The sequence below is a fragment of the Barbus barbus genome (genome assembly GCF_936440315.1).
Source record: "Barbus barbus genome assembly, chromosome: 12".
NCBI lineage: Eukaryota > Metazoa > Chordata > Actinopteri > Cypriniformes > Cyprinidae > Barbus > Barbus barbus.
This window is the reverse complement of record NC_136740.1, coordinates 227131-251311: the sequence shown is the minus strand read 5'-3', so window position 1 is coordinate 251311 and position 24181 is coordinate 227131. Positions and strand designations below refer to the sequence as shown.

General features: G+C 43.4%; 1 pseudogene across 1 annotated transcript in view; it reads right to left on the bottom strand.

Annotated features, from left to right (window-relative positions):
• Nucleotides 1-24181, bottom strand: part of LOC306878022 (threonylcarbamoyladenosine tRNA methylthiotransferase-like) — a 224272-nt pseudogene that overhangs the window by 116980 nt on the left and 83111 nt on the right. The gene's annotated exons all lie outside the window — the stretch shown is intronic.

Genomic DNA, 24181 nt, shown 5'->3' with positions numbered 1-24181 from the left:
TAGCATCCATCTGGCTAATCTCCGCTCTCTACCCAACAAAACGGACTAACTCCTTCTGCTTTCCTGGTTTAACAAGGACTTTTCAAACTCTGCTGCTCTGGGTTCCATGGAAACCTGGCTGAATGACAGCATTCCAGACAGCGCGTTACATCTGCCTAATTTCCAGCTGATCAGAGCAGATCGCGACGCGGAATCAACGGGGAAATCGTGCAGTGTCGGTACATACTTTTACATCAGTGAGAGGTGGTGTACAGATGTAACTGTATTAAAGAAGATGTGCTGTTCAGATCTAGAAACGCTCTTTATTAACTGCAAGCCGTTCTATTCACCGTGGGAGTTCTGCTCGTTCATTCTCGTGAGTGTCTACGTTCCACCGCAAGCACACGTGAGTTCAGCTTTACAGAAACTCGCTGATCTGATCACAGACACAGAACAACAACACCCAGACTCCGTTTTAATCATTTTTGGGGACTTTAATAAAGCAAATCTCTCCCGCGAACTGCCAAAATACAGACAACATGTTACATGTCCCACCAGGGACAGTAATATATTGGATCACTGTTACACAGCGATAAAGGACACATATCACTCTGTTCCACGGACAGCTTTAGGACTCTCTGATCACTGTTTGGTTCATCTTATTCCGTCCTACAGGCAGAAACTTAAATCAGTTAAACCTGTATTAAGGACTGTAAAGAGATGGACTAATGAGACAGAGCGGGTTTTACAAGCCTGTTTCTCTCTCACTGATTGGACTGTTTTTGAAGCTGCTGCCATCAATCTGGACGAGCTCACAGAGACTGTAACATCATATATCAGTTTCTGTGAGGATATGTGCAATCCTACCAGGACTCATCTAACTTATAACAACGACAAACCATGGTTCACTGCAAAACTCAGACAGCTCCGTCAGGCCAAAGATGATGCTTACAGAAAAGGGGATAAAGTCTTGTATAAACAGGCCAAATACACACTGTAAAAGGAGATCAGAGTGGCAAAGAGGAATTATTCTGATAAGCTAAAGAACAAATTCTCTTCCAGTTATTCTGCTTCAGTGTGGAAAGGTATGAAGGATATCACCGGTTACAAGTCACCATCCCCCAGCACTGTGGAGAATCAACAACTGGTAGACGATCTTAATGAGTTCTATTGCAGGTTTGAAAAAACACCATTCACACCTCCTGCAACCCCCCTCTCCCCCACACCTGCAATTCAGTTCAGTGAAGATGACGTGTGCCAGGTCTTCAAAAAGAACGAGAGAAGGAAGGCACCAGGTCCAGACGGTGTGTCACCAGCCTGTCTGAAATCCTGTGCTGACCAGCTGACCCCCATCTTCACACAGATCTTCAACAGATCAGTGGAGCTGTGTGAAGTCCCCTCATGCTTCAAACGCTCCACCATCATCCCCGTCCCCAAGAAACCCAAGATTACAGGTTCTGAGGGTGTTTTGGGGGCCTGGAGAACTTTCAACATGCCCTGACATTTGTGCTTTTTTCAGTTGCTTATAAAAATGTAAATGGCTAAAGTCTAATAACACTGTAAACAGCACAAACTGGGCTACAATAATATGTTAGCAGCATTTATGTGCATGATTGTGTTTTTGAGAAAGCAACGTTTATGCGTGGTAAGTGAAAAACAAAAATTTTGAAGTCACTGAAATAAGTCCATAAAACACATACAGAACATTTGTTCACAAGACTTTTGAGAACCGGATCTTTTAGCCTAGAGTTTTTGCTTCAAAATTATGTGAAAATCAGCTTGTTTATTTGCTCACAATATATGCAAACAATATATTGATTTACATTTTAAAGACATGTTTTGTGATCAAAGGCCAATATATGGGGGGAAATGGCATTGGTCTTGAATATTCCTCTGGGGTCGACAAACGCGTCGGCGCGTTTTGGTGAATTTTTTTGAAAGCCTCTAAAAGGAACTTAAATTATTCTGTGAGTTTTAATTGTACAGATAAGAGTAATACATCAATCGAATCTGTAAAGCATCTACTTTTATTTGTATACACTCATAATAACAACACAACTTTGTAATTTTATAAAATAAAAAATCAAACAGGGTGTGCTCTCTGTCTTCTCCGTCTCTGCAAACTGCATTTAGAAGCATGTCAATAAAATGAAGTGTAACTCAGCAAATGCTCAACACACAGACATGAGTGTCATATCTATAGAAAGCTTGAAGTGTCTCATTTTAAATTAAGTAAGTCATATTGAAAACAAATATTCTGTGATGAAGTAATCCGTATGAAACCAATACGATGTTCAATCTTTCCCATCTAAGTCATTATATTGTGTTTGTATATTGTGTTTGTGCTATTTGGCACATTGTCCATTTTTGTATATTTGTCTTATTTATTTTTATTGTTTACTATCTGTGTCCTGTCCTGTTGCTGTCATTCTGTCGCACTGTGGAGCTGTGCAAACATGCCTGGCAATAAAGCGAATTCTGATTCTGATTCTGATCTTAATTCTTTAATCCAGGGATTCCAAGACTCTTCTGTTCACCTTGAGCTCAAAGATGTACTTGAAGTCTCCCTACGATTTCAATATTTCTGTAATTTAACAACACATTCGCATGTTCACAGTTCTGGGATGTTGATCACACGATATTCAGGTAAACAAAATATTTCATCTCATTTTAGTGAGTCTTTTATTTTGATCTGCTCTATCCATCAGCTTAATTCATGAGATCAGGCCCTGAGGCAGGAAGGAGCCGAGATGCTAAACAATCAACATATGAAAGAATTCTTCATCCAGATTGCTTGTGGATGATCGCTTATAGATGAAGACACTGACGGAGGCCAGACGAGAGGCTCCTCCTTCATAAGTAGGTCTGACTGTCTCTTGAGGGCGAGCGTTTGCCAGTGTGCATGAATACTTTGACGATGAGATGAGACTGCGTATGCAAATGAGCTCTGATTAAAGTCATTGATGTGTTAATGTTTAATATCAGCTGTCAAAAAGCTCGTCCCTCCCTGTGCTCTGCTACTTTACCCAGAAGCCTCCACACCGAGCCGCCCATCTAATCAGAGATAACAGAGGCCTGTTTTTAAAAGTGCTGACCTCTTTTCTGCAGTTTAATGTTGTTTTTATCTCTGCTGCCTTTCCTCCATCTGTAGTGTAGACTCCGTAAGAGGGTTCACTTCATCTGTTAGTCAGTCGCCCTTTATGACATTTACACACATTATGCACTTTGACCTCACGTGATGTGTTTGGCTCTGTTTGCTCTCTTTCTAGGCCCGTTCTGAAGGAGTGTAAACTTCAGCATTGGTATTTCTCATCTCTTTTGTCTTTTAGGTGAGCTCTTGATGTCATCACGGTTTTTACTCTCATCTCAACAGATGCCCCTCAGGTTTTATCACAAATTCCAAACTCTGTGCGTCTTGTCACTATTTAGCTGTTCTCCCAGCCATCAAAACACCAGGGGAGCACTTCAAAAGGTGAAAAATTTGTCGCTCTACTAAATTATTGATCGGGGCACACGCATATGACCTCTCCACACGCGCGCACACACACACACATTTGAGATGTTTTCTCCTCAGTGTACCCGCAAATAGGTTTAAATGGAAGCTGTTGGAGCATGAAGATGGCAGACAGGTCTGTGAAACCTCGCTGACGGGAGATTGGCTGGATTCGGTCTCCTCGTGGCTGCGATACCCCGCTAAAAGCCCGTCTGCAGGACCCCCGCAGCTTCAATCAGCCCCGCATCTCAGCCGCTCTCCACCTGTCAATACCAGCTATCCACAGCTGTCTCGCTGCCTCCTTCCACCTCTTGTTAGCCATAAATACTGCATGATAGGAAAGGGCTGTTTAAACAGGATGAATAGCCAGTGAAATTAAAGTTGGCAAATGGATTAATGGTGGAATGGGGTCTGTGACGCAAGTCTTGAGCGTGGTGGGCGTTCTGACAGATCATGTGTCAGGAACCCGTTACTCAACAGTTTATTAATGACCTCCTCGCTTCAGCGAGTGTAGATCTCACCATCAGAAGAGCACAAACACTGAGTCAGGAACACTGTGATGGAGTGACGATCTCTCCAGGTAAGACATCGCCATCCAGACTACACCTGACTCGATGTGATGAGCACGTCTCTCTGTGATGCACACTGTGAAGTGAGCGCTACAGTCCATGGCATAGATTATTACCATCTTGCTGATCTCAAACAGCAGCTACAACACACGTATCCCCTCAGGTCTAACAGCCATTACGCCAAACGTGTGCATGCACCTGTGTGACTGCACAAGATCACGGTTAACTGGCTTCATCTGGAGCTTTCAGCAGCACGTAATGCATCTTTGAGGTCCTGCTGACCGGGGCTTTTAGCACAGTAACCAGAGCAGAAGCTAGTGTACATGAACACTAACACACTTTCCATGAGAATGACAACAAGTCACAGTCATTTCAGGTCACATGGAGAGGTCCAGCGCCCGAGCACGACCTCATCTCCCAATCAAAGGCGGCCGGTCTCAGCGAGCTGACATATGTGGCGAGAGGCGACCCAGTCAAGCGAACATCTTTCTCCAGACTTGAAGTGACATTTACCGCAGATGGAGAGAAGATGAAATGTCAGAGAGCTCCCAACACTCCCTGAAGACGACATCGAGGACATGCCCCGACCTGCTCTCGGGAACAGCCCTTCAGGAGCACAAAGAAAAGAGGGTTTGCATGATATGAAATTACTTTTGTACTGTCTTGATTTAAACTCAGTGGACCTTTAAACTCAGTACCTTTCAATGTCTGACTCAAATAATATAGTTGAACTAATGAGGGGCATCTGATGTCACTTCAAGGAAAGGCGTTCTTGATCTCTGCAGGGTAACTTATGCTTTAAACAATGCTTTTCTCTTTATCTACTCGTGTGTTTGGATGAGATTGGATGTTGTCCAGACATTGCCGTGGACAGCAGGTGAAGAGGATGTACAATCATCAGTCAGGTCAAGGGTCAACACAATTGTTCATGGCAGATAAATCAACAGAAAGCTACTTATGTTTAGTTCCAGTAATCACTGAAGGTCACCAGTAATGCAGTTCACATCAGGTGTCCTCCTGCACCTGTTCTCAGCGAAAAAGTGAAATCTAATGCACACAATTATCCAAGCAGAGACATTTGTAAGTTACAAAACTCGTGAGGAAAAGATGCAGTCATGACATAAACAGTGATATTTGTGTCTCAAGGTCTGAGAGCATTGATTCGTTTCCACTTAATGCCTTCAAACCCAAACACTGATTCACTGGCATTTCCATTAGACAGTAACCTGTGCTTTTGTGCGACTGCATTTACCAAACGTCAGATGGAGTAAACACACGCTCCTCACCGGAGTGAATGAGTGCTTCTGTCGAAGCCAAGGCCAGGTCCTGCTCGCCTCTCTCTGTGAAATTTTAAACATTTTCCCTTTTCATTCAGAGGACTCACGTCTTTGAGGCGTCTTTTCATCACAGGTTGTGTGTTTGACATCTGCAGTGGCACTCTGTGAAAGACTACAGGCTGTTTGCAGGGATGAGGCCAGAAAAACGGCCCCGGGACAAAAAGCTGCTCACGCAATGAATGGAAACATTAATTTACCTTCACACCACTTCCTTTTCTGTTCCAGCCCCAACGTTGTAATGGCAAAGCCCCAGAGGACAGAGCTAAACACAGGACACAAGTCTGAGGAATGAGGACTGCCCCCATATCGTCCCCCCATATCATGAGGACTGCTGTCTTACGAGCCGCTCACGCTTTCTTTTTAAATAGCCAACGGCATCAGGTGTTAGTCAATTTCAGGTGTTTTAGGATGAGGGATAGATTCATTCTAGAGAACATCAGATTGGACAAAATGTCTAGTGTAGGACAAGTCATGATTTATTATTTACATATTACTTTTAAAATAATTTTAAAGGGGACCTATTATGCAAAAATCACTTTTATAAGGTGTTTGAACAGGTGTTGTGTGGCTGCAGTGTGTGAAAACAACCAGCCTGTAATGGTAAAAATCCACCCACTGTTTTATAATCTCAATAAATCATAAACAGTCTCTCAGAACAAGCGATTCCGGATTTCTCCAGAAGGTACACATCACCATAGGGAAAAGTCCCGCCCAGTTGTGACACTCTCTGCCCTATTAGTGTAGACACAGCCCTGAGTGAGAAGCCGCAGTCCGCCATTACTGGAGATATACAATGTCAGCGCCAAAGAGGCAATACAAGTGTTGTGTTTTGGGATGCACCAATGAACATAAGAGCTCCATAGACTCCCTCCATCTGAGTTTCATTTTCAAAGGAAATGTACCAACAAAAAAAAAAATCGATGAAGTCACACCAATCATTTTACACCGGACTGCCTCACAAACGAGGGTCATTTCAAGGCTGGATTTTCGCAAAGTCTGATTCTGAAAGAGGGATCAATACCAACGCTTTGTGCGTGAATGTCAGATGCAGACAAAATCAGCGCGTCATATTTTGTTTTGAAATTGCCTTTCTGAAAGAGCTTCTTAGCACTCTGTAAGGCTAATGTTGCTAAAGCTACCATCGTCTCTGCCCATTTTCACTGATGCTGCCTTCACGTGCTTCCAGAACGATCATAAATAGAAATATGGTGGTTTAAAAAAAATGCATATGAAAGCAATGCGAGCCGATCGCTTGAGAGTTTCTGACAGTTCAGTGCGTGAGATTGTTCGTTGTGACCAGTGTACCAGAGCATTAGCTTTTGAAGCGCCGCCCTCTTCTGAAAAGGGGGCCGGAACACAAATTAATTTGCATTTAAAGGGACAATGACAAAAACGTGTTTTTTCTCATACCCTAAAGTGGCAACTTTAGCTATAAAAAATGATCTGTGGGGTATTTTGAACTAAAACTTATAGCGGTACACTATCATGTAGAGCTCAGCTATAGACACCGACACAAAGCTCACATGTTGATTTCACAGAGTCTGTAAGATTTCTGTAAGACTTCTAAATGGCAATAATGAGAAGCATCTTAATGGGAAGTGGTTTCAATTAAGTTTGATGTCTCTAAGATATCCAACACTATTCACTATTGCAGACAGAAGGCCACTTACTGATGAAAACACAACCACCTCAGACGTCCTTCCTCTCTGAAGAGAAGTCACACTTTTGGTGCATTCCAAACGGGATATATCGCCCTCCGAAGGGCACTTTGGAGTGCAAACAATCATGGCTGCCATATTGAAGGGTCGTTCCAAACCGAAGTGCTCAAAATTGGCCACTTCAAAGGGCCCTTCGGAATTAAGTATTTCAAAGGGTACAACTGATGAACACTTGAGCCCCCATGATCCTTTGCGCTGATTCTTTGCATGATGACGGTGCCTCTGTGTGGGCACGGGATGATGACACAGAGGGGCACTTCAAGAAACAGTTGTTTGGTTCCCTACACCCTTCAACCCTTCAAAGCTCTTACTCCGGAGGGTAAACCCCTTGAATGGATCAGGGCATAGGGATGAGCTCTTCCGAATGGAATGCAGGGTTTGTCTCCATCCATTACAAATGTCAAAGGATCTCATATCAATGGTCAAATAATTGCTTTAATCAAAGGCATTTGAATGGCGTTTGAATTGGAAACTCATTTATTAGTCTTTTACCTCCTTTTAGCTTTTACCTCATTTAACAAGTGAATTTCCCAAGAAAACCCTACTTACTGTTTTCTTTCCAATTAACCAGACTAAAAGCTATTTCAGCCTGTGAATCACCTTCTCCTGAGTCCTAGATCAGTAGTGAGGCTGATGAATGATTATGACTGTTAGGTTTAGGGTTAGTAGAATAAGTTGACATATACAGTACTTGCAAAGTTTCTGATACTCAGTATGTTGTATGTTGTGGATCCATCAAAATAAAGTGTTAAAAGATATTAAGCAAACAGTCCACTAATACTATAATGACTGCTAGTTAACATGGAGTTACAAAGTGACTTACTGTTAGTAGAATGTCTAAAGTGGACTATCGAAATGAAGTGTTAAAGTTGCTTTTTTTTTAAACTAAAATAATAATCTGAATAAACACAAATGGAGCAGTTCAAAAGTTTACACAACCTTAATACTGTGTGTACTTACATGAATGAGATAAAATGTTGATAACTGTTGATTGTTAATTGTTGATATATTTTGAGATCATTTGTTGATCATTACACTGAATCTTTTTTTTGTTCAGATCAGTTAAGCTGCCAAAGTTTTCCTGACATTCTTTGGTTTTCCCACATCTTCTGCATATTTGGACCAAGGAAGGAAGGAAGGAAGGAAGGACGGAAAGAAAGAAAGAAAGAAAGAAAGAAAGAAAGAAAGAAAGAAAGAAAGAAAGAAAGAAAGAAAGAAAGAAAGAAAGAAAAAGAAAAACACAAGATCTTTAAACAACATAAGAAAAACACTCAACAGAGAGTCACTTGGTTCACAAACCAACTCAGATTCAGGATTCATGGTGAAGAGGAAGTGCTGACAGAATTATCTCTGTAGGTTTCTGTATTTTCTCTTTAAATCTGACTGTGTTGAGTCCAGTCTGACCTGGTCTGGTCAAAACCACAAATCAATTAGTGAATATTTCCATTCAGTCACGGCTTGTGTCAAACCAACACGCTAAAGCAGCGTTAAACATGAACACGTGTGTGTGTGTGTGTGTGTGTGTGTGTGTGTGAAGTCAAACATCTCACACTTCAAAGCTGTTGCTCTGAACTGCAGCCCTGTCAATGTTTCATTAACTATGGATCTCATTAACATGCATTTGCATTAAACTCTGTATGCGTACAGTACGTTTCATTTTCAACAAAACACACAAATATACTCATCTGCACCAGACACACCATCAACATGTTAATGAAGCTCCAACTTAAAAAGCTGATCCATAAACTCTCCAGCTTTCTCTGACTGCACACCAAGACTAAAAAAACAGAAGCTTAGTCTGAGAAGCTTAAAGTTTATTACTGTTATTATTGCTATTCATTATTTAGTGTGGATCATTATAAGATCATATGCACAAATGGAGAAATGAAAGAGAAGATCACGGACAAATGAAAGCTGTCATCAATTACTCTCTCATGTCGCTCCACACCTGTATGAGTTTCTTTCTTCTGTGGTGCATGAAAGGAGAAGCTGAGCAGAACGTCAAAACTGCTCACAGACAACCAATGTGAATGTGGCTGCAGTATAAATAAATTCATAAACAAAACAGTTATTCTCCACAGTTCTGTCCTTGTGGCACAAACTCAAACCTCAACATGAGGCGAGGAAATGATGACAGAACAGACAGTGTGTGTCCTCTGAGCTACACTGATGATCAGTCTTAGCGGCCAGAGTCTGATCACACCGTCATCCAGCGAGAGACTGATGCACTCCAGTGTGTGTGTGTGTGTGTGTGTGAAGATCTAGTTCACACATCCATGATGGGCATCATCCTTTCCAAATCAACACACACACAGAGGCTCACGCACAAACAACACCAATGTAAGCAAACACACGAGTGAATGGGACCTCCCTCTAATGACACACATCCTGCACACGCTTCTCATGTACAAAAACTCACACAGTAACACAGACACTGATTTTTTCCCATGTGTGTGTGTGTAACTGCTGAAAAGCCACACTAATGTACTGTATTTAATATGCATGATACTACATTAAAGTACTACATTACCATGTACTGCTTGCCATAATAAATAAATATGTCATTCATAAATTACATTCCCGTTTAATGTATGTACTATTGAATATGTATAAAGAAAAAGATCCAACCTCACAAACACAAAAGAGGAATAAGAAAAAAATTACAGCATAAGAGAGAGCAGAAGTGCAGATGAGCCGCAGAACTGAGAAATGAGGTGAAGGTGGAGATGAGAGTTCACAGAGCAGAAGTGTGCCACACCAACCTCAAGGACCCTGAACAGATCACACACACACAGAGAGAGAGAGAGAGAGAGAGAGAGATGAAGCCATCAGTGTGAGACACTACTGACCCCTGCTGGAGGACAGAGGAAGCATCCCCCCCACAACAGCTCCTCTCACACACACACACACACACACACACACGCACACGCACTCGCACACACACGCGCGCACTCACTCACGCACTCTCTCACACACACTCACGTGCACACACACACACACGCGCGCGCACACGCACTCACTCACTCACACACACACACACACACACACCTCAGCATCATCAGTACAATCTATTCATGCAAATCATCTGTCTGTTTGCATCACGTCACACCCACAGGAAGAGGTTTACAGGAGGACAGATCAGAAGAGAGCACAGAATCCACAGATCACAAACACACTCCGGTCCTCCGCTGATCTGAGCTGCTTACACAGAATTCAACTTGATTTATAACTGATGCATTAGAGTTATTCAACTGAATCCACACTAAGCTGACTGGAGCTGAATGATGACACTATTGTCTTGCTACAGCAGGGTTTGTGCCCACTGCACCATTAATTCTGTTAATTCACTGTTCATCACTGTGAAGCTGCTCTGAAACAAGTTCTCTTTAATAAAGTGCAGCAGAAAAAAGGTGTCCCTTTGTTTGACTTGGCCCCTCACAAACGGCAGCAGACCCTGAGGTCGCCTGTGCTGTTGACCTCCGACCTCACAGACACATAATTAAGCCTCATAGTGCCCTCAAGCAGAAGCAACTGAAATGCGAGCACACAGGGGCCAGCCTCACGCTTCAGACCCCGTGAGGCCTAGCGGTGCTCAGGATCCCTCACACAGACACAAGTTAACTTTTCCAGCAAAGGGACAATTTTTTTTCCCAATATATTCAATTAGCATACAATTATAACACTAACAGGCTGTTACTGATCAAAATCCAGTAACAGATTTAACGGTTCTACTGCAGCTGTTTGGAACTATTTTCCAAAACAGACAATATAGTTTCTAAACCGGTTCAGTCAGATGAATGGTGCATTCTGAAGGAGTTCCCACAAGAGCTCTCAGGTCTCAATAGTTCAGGGGAAACGAGCGATAGGAGAGTGAACGAGAGGAGGAGTGATTGAGGGCCAGCAGTGAGCACACAGAGGGCAGGACAGGAGAATCAGGTGTGTCTGGAGAGGGCAGAACAGGTGGCTTCACCTGCAGCTGACACTCGAGGGCCACCTGGCAGAGATGGAATTACCACAACATCCACAATCAGCCTGCTGCGAGACGAGCGCCCCATTCAACACACCACCACAGCGGGAGGAACAGAGGTCAAACGGCCCCTCTCTGATTGTTCTGCTGTGACATGCTCCTGGATCTGTGGATTCAGCACACAATGACTGCACCCAGTTCACCAAAGGACCGGGAGCACATTCACACAGCACAAAATAAAGCTAAAACTAGAAAAATCAACCCCCTAACACGGTGATGCTGGGAGAGAAACTCGTGGGACTTGACAGGAGAACAACAGAGCAAGTCAAGCACATTATCTCAGAATCAGAATGAGATGTGCCGCCAAGAATGCTTAGACACAAGAAATTTGTCTTGGTTAAAGAAACTTCCAGTGTACAGAGATAAGGCACATATAATGAATATGAAAAGATATATCAGAAATAAAGAGCTTTATTGCCAGGTATGTTTACACATACAAGGAATTTGTTTTGATGACAGAAGCTTCCACAGCACAAACAGACTGACAGTGGCAGGGCAAGACACAGATAATAAAAAGAATAAAATAAAAATATTTATATTTAAAATATAAAATAAAAAATATTGTGGCGGGAGGAGCAAGCGACAGACACAGTGGGCGTGGCGTCAAGCCTCGGAGAGGTTTTTATTAAACAAAATATTTAAAATAAAGTGTCCAAAGGGGGAAAAGTGTCCAAAATAAACAGGGATCTGGTGTCGTCGTCGTGCTGAGAGGCGCGCTCGGCATTTAAACGGCGGCGGTGACGAGACTCGATTCACGTCAGGTGCGCCTCATCACACGCCGCCAGCCCTGCGTGTTCAGCGCCCCTCCTCTCTCACACACCCACTCCCGTCGGGAGCCTGGTGAAGGGCGGCGAATACGGGACGGGGTGGTGATGATAGAAAGGGGGGAGGCAGCCGACTCGTCACATCCCCCCCCCCAAGCGACATCCCCGTCCTAGGGTTGCCGCCCACGCAGAAGTGCTACCTTCCTCAACCAGGCTCCAGCGGTTGGAGTGGGCGGGGCAGGGATTCCTCTCCGGGCAACTCTCCCTCTCGCACCGCGCCGGAGCCGGGACAGAGAAAGCGGGTATTAGTTGACAGCCTCAACCAACCACGGGGTAATGATGACAAAGACTGAATGTCACTTACCCCATTGGTGGCTGGGAGGCTGTCCCCATCCTTCCTCTGTCCCCGTACGGGCTCAACGGCTTCTTGCGAGCGAGAGGGGATGACGTCATCTGATGTTGCCCAACTGCGCTGTCTAGGCTCCGCCTGCCCGCATTCTCCACCACTGTGGCGGGAGGAGCAAACGACAGACACAGTGGGCGTGGCGTCAAGCCTCGGAGAGGTTTTTATTAAACAAAATTTTTAAAATAAAGTGTCCAAAGGGGGAAAAGTGTCCAAAATAAACAGGGATCTGGTGTCCTCGTCGTGCTGCGGGGCTAGTGAAGGAGGGCAGTGTTCAGAAGGGAAGGGTCCAGGGAAGGGGCGGAGTCTGGTGGCCGCACGCGCTCCCCTCCTGGTCCGGGGCACGAGGGGCGGCGGCTTCCGCTCGCGGCTTCGTCCTCAGCTGGCCGCGGCACTTCTGGGGGACTCTACGGCCCGGCATCCTGGCCCGTCGGCCGTATCACGAGTGCGGCGTCATCTGGACTGCGGGTCCGGCGGCTCACGTCTCTGGCGGCGGCAGGAAATCCCTCAACGCTCCCTTCCTGGACCCACGAGGACACCAGCGTGCATGCACGGGGGAAGAGACCGGTCTCTCGAGGAGAGGCGCGCTCGGCATTTAAACGGCGGCGGTGACGAGGCTCGATTCACGTCAGGTGCACCTCATCACACGCCGCCAGCCCTGCGTGTTCAGCGCCCCTCCTCTCTCACACACCCACTCCCGTCGGGAGCCTGGTGAAGGGCGGCGAATACGGGACGGGGTGGTGATGATAGAAAGGGGGGAGGCAGCCGACTCGTCACAATATTTAAATGAGCCCCTATTATGGATTTTTGAAGATGTAACAGAGCTCTAACAGGAATGAAACCATCCTGCAAAGTTTTAAATCTGAAAGTGCACTTTGTATAAATTATTGTCTCTCAAAAGAAAGCCGACTGAATTATTGAAACTAAGTAGTAGTTTTATTTATATAGCGCCTTTCCATTGCTCAAGGTCACTTTACATAGTGCTATACAAAACATTTACAAACCTAAAAAGACCATACAAACACATAAGGCCAAATAAAGCCACATTATCCAAAACGCAAACTAAAGAGATAAGTTTTAGCTGAGTCTTGAAGGTAGACAAAGGAGATAAATTACGAAGTGTAAGGGGTAGCGAATTCCATAATTTATGAGCATTAACACTGAATGACCTACCACCTACAGTGGACAGCCGATAATGAGGAATGGACAAAAGACCAAGCTCAGATGATCTGAGGGACCGGGGTGGAGAATAGGAGTACCGTAGGTCAGACAGATATGGAGGCGCAAGACCATTTAATGCCTTAAATGTTAGAAGTAATAACTTAAAATGTATACGAGATGCCACAGGTAGCCAGTGCAGATCATGCAGTAGAGGAGTAATATGAGCAGAATGCCTGGTGGAGGTAAGAAGTCGTGCTGCTGAGTTTTGGACATACTGTAACCTTGCAATAAGTTTTTTAGGCAGACCAAGAAATAGAGCATTGCAATAATCCAGACGTGATGTGATTAATGCATGAATTAAGATTTCAGCATCAGCTAGAGTCAGAGAAGATCGAAGACGTGCAATATTACGAAAATGGAAAAAAGAGGTTTTAACAACAGAAGAAATGTGAGGCAAAAGATAGAGATGAGTCAAATAAGACACCAAGATTACGGACAGATGAAGAAGACTTAACATGAACCCCGTCAATTTCAAAGGACAGGTCCATCCTTTTGACTGAGGTAGCAGAGCGAATCATCAATATTTCAGTTTTGTTATTATTTAGCTTAAGGAAATTCAAGGACAACCAATGCTTGATATCCCTGATGCATGCAGTAAGTGAGTCGGGCAGTGATGACCTATCAGAGCTGGTGGTTAGGTAAATTTGAATGTCATCAGCATAGCAATGAAATTGAAGTCCATGCTTGCATATGATGTCACCAAGTGGATATATTTAAATGATAAACAGAAGTGGACCAAGAACTGAACCTTGAGGAACACCCTGTGAAACTGGAGCAGTGGCAGATTTGTACCCTTGTATGGTGATATAATATTTTCTATCATTAATGTAGGCAATGAGCAAGGAAAGAGCTGAGCCAGTGATACCAATATCAGAGAGACGAGAGATGAGTATTTCATGGCAGACTGTGTCAAATACAGAGCTTAGATAGAGAAGAATCCAGATGTTTATTAACCCAGAATCCATGGACAGAAGAATGTCATTAACCACACAAAGAAGAGCAGTTTCAGTGCTATGTGAATGCGAAATCCTGACTGAAAAGGTTCAAAAAGGCCATTAGCATTTAAGTAAGATCTTAATTGTGAAGCCACAACTTTCAAGAATTTTACTTAAGAATGGTAAATTTGAGACTGGCCTATAATTGTTCATGCCTAGATGGTCAAGAACCGTTTAAGTATAGGGGTCACTGTAGCCATTTTTAATTCTACTAGAACAATGACAGATGATAAACTACAGTTAATCATGCGTGTTATGAAAGGTTCAACCTTATGAACACACATCTTAAGCAGTAGGTGTAGGATCAATCTGGCAGGATGTAGAATTTGCATTCACAATTAGATCTCTTGTGGCAGCAGAAGTAAAGTAGAGTAAAGGCAGAAAGAGAGTATGTTGGGTGAGACGGGTCAGCTGACATCAAATTAACATTTGAGTCAGTTGTATGAGGGGTGTCTTTGGAAATGGATTCAGGGATCAAATTCAAATTCAAATTCAAATTCAAATTTTATTTGTCACATACATATACATACATAGTACGACATGTAGTGAAATGTATTGTACGACTGTCCAACAAAATTAAGAAAAAAACTCAAGTTTACAAAAATACAAATAGAAAAAGTACAGTAAACATATATATATAGAAATAAACTAGCAATAAAATAAAATAACAAATAGATATGAGAATAAAAATAGATATGAAGAATAAAATAGAATATGATTCTATATAGATTCTGTAAAAGTAAAGTGTATGTCAGTGATAAAGTGTCTGTGTGCTGTGCAGTGCAGTAAAGTGTGTAAGTGAGTAAAAGGAATACTAAAGACAAATGGTATGTAAGTCCCACTCATTATCCTTACGTGACCTTCTACAAATTAGTGCAGATGTAATGAAAATGTGCAAAGTGGAAGTGTGGGGTGATGTGCTTAGAGTGGAGAGAGGTTAAGACTCCGAATGGCCTGCGGGAAGAAGCTCCTACTCATTCTCTCTGTGTTCGCCTTCATGGAGCGGAAGCGCCTCCCTGAACGCAACAGAGAAAAGAGTCCATTGTTGGGATGGCTGAGGTCCTTCACTATCTTCCTGGCCCTGGTCAGGCACCGCTTGCTGTAGATGTCCTGCAGGTCAGGGAGCTCGGTGTGAATGGTACGTTCCGCTGAACGCACCACCCTCTGGAGGGCTCGTCTGTCCTGCATAGTGCAGTTCCCGAACCAGGAAGTGATGCTGCCCGTCAGGACGCTCTCGATGGTGCAGGTGTAAAAAGTCTTAAGCACCCGAGAGGGAAGTCTAAAGTCCTTTAAGCGTCTCAGATGGTACAGACGCTGCCTGGCCTTCTTCACCAGGGTGCTGGTATGACAGGACCAAGTCAAGTCCTGCGTGATGTGAACACCCAGGTATCTGAAGCTGTCCACTCTCTCCACTGGAGTCCCGCTGATCGTGATCGGCTGGTATGACCGCTCCTGCTTCGTACTGAAGTCCACTATCAGCTCCTTAGTTTTGCTGATGTTCAGGTGTAGACTATTCACCTGGCACCAACTCTCCAGGTTCTTAATCTCCTGTATGTAGGCCATCTCGTCGTTGTCTGAGATCAGGCCCAACACAACAGTGTCATCAGCAAACTTGATGATGGTGGTGGAGTTGGAAGTGGCCACACAGTCATAAGTGTACAGTGAGTACAGCAGGGGGCTCAGAACACAACCTTGAGGGGCTCCGGTGCTTAGGGTGATGGAGGATGAGGTGTGTTTACCCATCCGTACGGCTTGCTGTCTGTCCTTCAGGAAGCTGGAGATCCATTGGCACAAGTATGTGCTGAGACCAAGGACCTCCAACTTGGAGGTGAGTGTGGAGGGAATTATGGTGTTAAACGCTGAACTGTAGTCCACAAACAGCATTTTTGCATAATTCCCTTTTCTGCAGTCCAGGTGACTTGTTGTGGTGTGGAGGAGGTGTGAGATGGCATCCTCCGTGGAGCGGTTATGCCTGTATGCAAACTGTAGTGGATCCAGTGTGTCTGGTAGTGATGCAATGATGAAGTCTCTAACCAGTCTCTCAAAGCACTTCATCACCACTGATGTGAGGGCTACAGGGCGATAGTCGTTTAGGCAGGTGGGCTGGGGTTTCTTGGGGACAAGAACAATGGTGGACTGCTTAAAGCATGAGGGGACTATGGACTGTTCCAGGGAGAGGTTGAAGATCTCGGTGAACACCGGTGCTAGCTGGTCAGCGCAGGCCTTCAGAACCCGACCTGTGATGCCATCTGGTCCTGCTGCCTTCCTGATGTTCACGCTCCTGAATGCCCTCCTCACGTCATGCTCCGTGATGGTGAATACGTTGTCCTCACCGGCTTCCTCAGCGTGCATGCAGTTAGCACTGCTAGCGCCGTTAGCGTGATTAGCTGCAGCCTCGAAGCGAGCATAAAAAGTGTTCAGCTCGTCAGCCAGAGAAGCGTCCGCATTCCCCGATCTGGAGGGTGGTGTTTTATAGTCCGTGATGGTTCTAAGTCCCTGCCACAGGCTCCTAGAGCCGCCATGTTGGAATTGCGACTCTAGTTTCCTCCCGTAGCTCTGCTTCGCCTCCTTCACCGATCTGCGCACGCTGTAAGATGCAGCCTTGTAATCATCCATGTTCCCGGTGATGAGCCCTGTGTTGTAGGCAGCGGAGCGGGATCTCAGGGCGTCGCGGATGGTTTTATCCACCCACGGCTTCTGGTTGGGAAACGTCCTGATGATGGTTTTCTGCACCGATTGACTTCAATTTGTCTGAAAAGTAATGAGAAAAGTTATTCACAATCTCCTCTGAGCCAGAAATAACATGTTGTGGAGGGTTAGTGAGTTTGTTGACTCACAAACTCACTAACCCTCACGACTTATCGATTTAAATATGTTAGCCAGAACCGTGTCGAATCCACAATACACACAATCCACAGAAGGGAAGGCTACCCAACCATACTGAGGATTGACAACACAAAATGATAAAGAGAGTGGAGACTCACTGTATCAGATGTCAGATGTCAAGGAGGATTTGCAAGGACTGAAGAGGGCTCGCAGCCGATCAGTGTAAAACGAGTCCTTTTTAAAACGAATCCCAAGCTGTTTCATGTTGACAGCATATTGCCGCCCACTTGTTGCTCGCGCAGACCTGGGAAAACTTGATTTTCACGTTGGTCTGAATGAAAATGCAAATTCATTCTTTGCCACTAGGTGCCCTTTTGGAGCATTAAAAATAGCTGTTTCCCCGGTAATACTGTACACAAAGCATCACTGCCCTCCCAAACAATGCTTTATCAGGCATTACAGGCCAGATGAGATGAAAATGAGACCAATCGACCAATCACCGCAGATTAGCATCACGCAAAGGAGGGGGGTTTGGAAAAATGAATCGCTGAGTGAATCGTTTGGAGTTGTTGAGCAAATAAGGTAAAAATAAATGCATATTATAAGAAAATGAAAGTGTTTTTTGACCTTGCATTAATGTCAACCTGTTGTTGGGGACTCCCAAAACCAAAACATGAACCTTTCATTACACGTAATAGGGGCACTTTAAAGGGAGAAAAAATACAGTATACAAAATAGACAAGATGGTATTAGAAGTGTGTACAGGTATGTTATGTACAAATGCTAGGAAAAGAAAACAAGTTTGACTGTTAAATAAATAAATAAATGTATAAATAGTGTTGTGTGCTACATGTATATTGTCAAGTTAGGTGTTCATGAGATGGATTGCCTGAGGGAAGAAATCGTTCTAGTGCTCAGAGCTCTGTAGCAACGTCCAGACGGAAGAGGAGTGTGCTGGATGTGAAGGGTCCAGAGTGATTTTGCCAGCTCTTCTGCTCACTCTGGATAAGTACAGTTCTTGGAGAGTGGGGAGGGTTGTACCAATGATTCGCTCAGCAGTCTCACTGAACCAGCAGGACAGCGAGATGGACTTCCTTCACACACTCACAAAAACACACTGGAATCTCCTTCAAACAAAAAGAGCTGCAGCCCAACACATCAGCACTCAGGAGCTCAAACCGTACAGCAGCAGCTGACACACAGACCTCCCAAACATCCTGGATCCATCCTACCTTCAGCTCTAATGAATACATGTTCCTGTGCGTGCCGGCGCGCTCATCCACAGAGAAACCAAGCTTCAGCTGTGTGATTGCCTGTCAGTGCATGTTCTGAGCCACTGCATAGAACAGCACCGTGGGACGCCAGCGGCGGGACAGAGCGCACCGGAGTATTGATCAAAGTGTGCACTACTCAGTGTTCACTGTGCTGGCATGTAATTGAAACTTGAGGGAGGCGTGTTCTTCCATGTTTTGTTCTTGCAGGGCAGAGGTCCATCACAGCAGCCCCTCAATTCACATCAGGACACACATCACCCTTCAAGACGTCACGATGCATTACAATGTAACTGGAAAGGCCTCAGTGTGACCGCAGCTCTTCAGGCCTGCTTCTGCTGGACACATGTACAGCGCTTTGAAACCTACAGACATACAGCAGCATCAGCACAGAGCGTCTGAGGACTCGGGTCCGGTTCACTGAAGCATGTGCGGCACAGTGTTCCTCAACCTACCCATGTCTGTCCTACACTAATGCTAAATAGTACACTGTGACAGTGAAAGTATGAATGTCTTTGTTCTGCTGAACACAAAGAAATATATTTTGAAGAAAGTTTGTAACCAGGCTGTTTTGGGGCACCATTGACTTCCATAGTAGGAAAAAAAATACTATGGTAGTCAATAGTACCCCAGAACTGCTCTGTTTCCCACATTCTTCAAAATATCTTCCTTTGTGTTCAGCAGAACAAAGACATTCATACAGGTTTGGAACTACTTGAGGGTGAGTAAATGATGACAGAATTTTCATTTTTATCCCTTTAACATCAAAACATTACACCTCCTCCAAAAGTGTCACAAGTGTGCCAAAGTGATGCCCTAAAATAACAGAAATAATGGATAAAGAATGTTCTGCAGCTCACTTATATTAGCAGTGTGTACGCGTGTGTGTGTGTGTGTGTGTGTGTGCTGATCTTAAACAGGGTTAAACAATCTCAGGCTTAAGTTCACAAACAGAGCTACACTGGAGCTACATGAATGCTGTAGCGTTAATGAAATTTGCTCTCAAATATTTACTGACTGGCCCACCGAGACCCCTCAGTTCACCTCTGCCACAGATGTGCTGCTCCACACACACACACACACACGCAGGTGTGTTTGGGTCTAATTATGAACATCACAGACAGACTCTTCCACACATACAGCTGCTCCTCAGTTTCAGCACTCAGTAGCATACCGAACAGCAGACGCTAGACATGTGTCCACACAAACATGTACTAAACATTATATTAACAGAAGATCATTGGGTTTGAACAGCAACCAGAACTACTAGATGCAGCGCTGAAGATGAAGACAGTCAGTATTGTGTGTTTGTGGTTAGAGGATGATGGAGATTCATGAATGTGACTGCGGCAGCTGCAGCTCTGATGGTCAGTGTGATGGAGAACGTCTGGAGGTGTCTGCAGGCTGAGGCTGAGCGCGTCTCATTTACCGCTGAGAGCCCAGATGACGAGTAAACACAGCCGACCCGGTCTGAACCTCGCTGGACTCGCCGTCGGGTTCACGCTGAAGCATTTGGACTCGTCCCAGTGTAGATCTCATCATTCTCACTTCCACAGACGAGCTCTACAGCGTAAGGACAGCGTTCTTACTATGGACATCAGAGCTAAACAGGGCTTCAGATCCACTCACGCTGCTCTCGCTCCAAATGAGGAACTCCTGAAGAACCGATTTCCACTGTAGTCTGATGTAGTAGACGGTCCCACAATTCTCCTGAGCTCAATCAACAGCACTGTATGCAGGATTGGTTCCTGATAACCGGTCAGATCAAACTAGGGACGCACAATATTATCAGAATGTTATCGTCCGATAAAGGCTTAAAATGTAAACATCGGCCGATTTGAAAAAAAAAAAGCCAATATGCCTTGCCCATAAGACGGATAGCTCACGTGCTCAGGTGTGATAGTGATAAGATCACCTCAGCAGTGTGGTCATTCTTGAAGCGAACTTTTGCCTAAATGATGATTCCCATTCACTGTTTTGGATCGCCATATTTAATCTAAGAATGCATGTACAGAACAACGCATCCGGTGTGCGAGAGAGTCAACAGTTTCTAGCGTTTTATTTACTGAGGGGGCGCTGTTGGCCTACTTGTAATAAAATGAAAGTAAAACACACAAATAACATTAAGATACTTATGTTTCTGAATAAATAAATCAGTATCGATGTAATAAAATTACATATCTATTTTGACTTAAAGGTCAGAAGCTATACCTTATATGCATAAAAATCACATGCATGACACTTGTAAATTAAATAATTTGATACAGATGTATTCAGTAATATTTGATTTATTTCTTTTCATAATCCATTTGAAAAAAATATAAGGAGCTCTAAAATATATATTTTTATTTTTTTACAGCTCTTTTGCTTTAGACCATCTATTGATGTTAAATCCACAAATAAAATGTTAAGGTTTCAACTGCATCTGTCTCTGAAAAAAAAAAAAAAAAAAACCCGGCAGAGATTGATTTTAATAGTTATTTTCAAGGCTTTTAATGTACTCTCATTACAAAAGAACTTAAAGAAAAAAAAGTTCTTTTGTAATGAGAGTACATTAAAAGCCTTGAAAATAACTATTAAAATCAATCTCTGCCAGGTTTTTTTATTTATTTTTTTCAGGTATAGCTTCTGACCTTTAAGTCAAAATAGATATGTAATTTTATTACATCGATACTGATTTATTTATTCAGAAACATAAGTATCTTAATGTTATTTGTGTGTTTTACTTTCATTTTATTACAAGTAGGCCAACAGCGCCCCCTCAGTAAATAAAACGCTAGAAACTGTTGACTCTCTCGCACACCGGATGCGTTGTTCTGTACATGCATTCTCAGATTAAATATGGAATGTATCCAAAACAGTGAATGGGAATCATCATTTAGGCAAAAGTTCGCTTCAAGAATGACCACACTGCTGAGAAAAAAAAAAAAAAAAGTTTTTGATCAAAACTAACCAGAATTAATAAATTAATAAATGTTTGTAATTTCTGCACAGGAGAAGCCTGGTGTTGGTTCAAAACAAAGGGAAATATATAGGTATCAGCATCAGCTATCGGCCAAAATAATTAAAACAATATTGGTATATCGGCAAAAATCTAATATTGTGCATCCCTGTATCAAACTCATTCTTAATGCGGCCTTCTTGATGTCCGACTGGCTTACAAACGATCATGAATAAATGAGTAGTACTAAATAAAAGATAACTTCTTTAAGTGCCATATCAGTGGACAAGGTTGTTTCACATGCTGTCAATATGTTCGTCTTAGCCTGCGCTTACCACCACGATCAATAATCCGCCTGCAAATATCACCCTGAAAGTGAGGACTGGAAGAGCAGCAAATATCATTAAGACCAGGAAGATCAAACTCAGTCGAGCCCTAATGTTCACCACTCCACCATATGTTCACTATTGTGGGAAGACGGTCGGCCGGAACTAGAGAGAGTGGACCGGACTGAGAGTCCGTTCACAGACAACGACCACAAAACAATATCTGTGCAACAGTTAAACAGCTGATTAAGAAATCTGATGTAGATCATGAAGTAAAATCCAGGAAGAGAGAACAACACAAATCAGCCTCGATTCTAGTTGAATATGAACATAATTAATCATTCTGGTCCATCCAGCACTGGACTCGGGTCTGTTTCTGAGATTCAGCAGAGTTTCAGGAGTCATTGGATTCAGCTGGCCTGACTAATATATTCTCACTGGAAGTCTAAGATGAGATTCAGGACTCATGTTCAGACTGAAGCTCACATCCCTGATTCTACACAACCATCCTTCCCTCCCAAAAACTACATCTGCTGTACATAACTACCAATCTAGATCAAGGGGAGTCAAACCAATCCAATGTATTCATTTACTTTCCCGAAGAGCTGAAGACCAGAAGTTTGAAACATTATGAATCTATCCATTCACGGTTTCTCTGTGACAGGAATCCCTTTCCACTTTCAGTAATAACTGACTGCATCTCAGATCAGATGGTCTGATTGATGAATTCATGAAGATCTGCACTGAATGAGGCTTTGAAGTCTCAGATTGACTCAGATTGAGCACAGAAGAATCAATTAATCTATTGCTGATAATGGGAATCTTAACACACAGAAGGCCAGTGTAATTAACCACGGTAATTAAAGACAGGGAGGCGGGTCAATCATTAACAGTAGCTTGGGGCGAAAATGGCACTAAACTATAAAAACGCCCACCAAATTAGAGGGGAAACACCCCTGTATGAATGAATTTAATATTTATAACATATCTCATGAGAAAGAGTGCTGTTTTTCTAGAATATCAGCATGACTGCAAATGTGATATTGATTTTACACAAGTTAATATTAACTGACTTGCATCTTAAGATGGTCTTGTCTGTTTTTGCTGCTTGCCAAAAGTAATTTTTAAAGCCACAGCAGAAGCATCTCAGAGCATCACGTAATGATTCTTTACTGAATTAAATAAACCCATCTGCTGAGAGACTGCCGCTGACAGAGATAGGAGACCTCAGCCGTGGCAGTCAGAAGATCTCTGATCATCAGTGAAGATCCAGCTTCGTCTGCAGTCATTCGCTTACATCATTCAGACCCGCTGCTCACTGTGCTGTATTTATACATCAGATTTCAACAAAGCCATAGAAACCTGCTCAGAGTCCAGTGCAAATGAAATAAATCCTCCGTTTGGTGACAAGGCTGAGCATTCGGCGCTGGTTCAGGAGGAGATTAAAATCACGGCTCAAGTCGACTCAAGGCATGCACAGTATGATGCACGGGAACAGACACATTTAGGGACAGTAATAGCATCATGAGTTTGTGTGGCTGTGGCAGGAGCTCAGCTGTCCTATCAGAGTGAATATAGAGTATAATGACATGACGGTGTGTTTGAATTCAGCAAGTGTCATGCTCTAGAGACAAACGTCTGCACACACTCCATGTGCTTCATGAGCTCCAGAAACTACAGGCTTCTGCTCACACACATACTGCATACAATTATAGAGCACCTACGTATGAATATCTTCACAAAATATAATTTAATACTGCATTAATATTACTTTTATATCATATATACATTCTAAATTTCTTTATAGTAACAGGTGACCTGAAACAGATTGTAAAGAGAAAGCATTAGCGTTTACCATGCAAAAGTGCACATTCTTGTTGATCTCACACACACACGATAATCTGCTGCAAACTGTGGTTTCTGTCAGATCCAGACAGTCAACATGAGGAAACGTGTGGAGTAAAAGTGTTGCTGCTGCGACAGCATGAGGAACAGAGAAACACACAGAGCCACAGAAGAAACCACACACTCTCACACACCTACACTCATATTGCTCAACTCAGCTCAGACATGACTTACTGACGCTCAAACAGCACAAACTTCCTCTAGTCATGAGACGATGTTCTCTCAGTCCTGACCACTAACAGCCTCCTGAGGAACACTGATGATGAGCCGTGAGATGCGACTGACACGTCCAGCTGACTTTATGATCCACTAACTGATTAATTTAGCCTTTAAGCTATCGATTATTTTCTGATTAGTCAATAAATCCTTTAATTTACCAACAAATATTAACCATAACTTTTGCAAT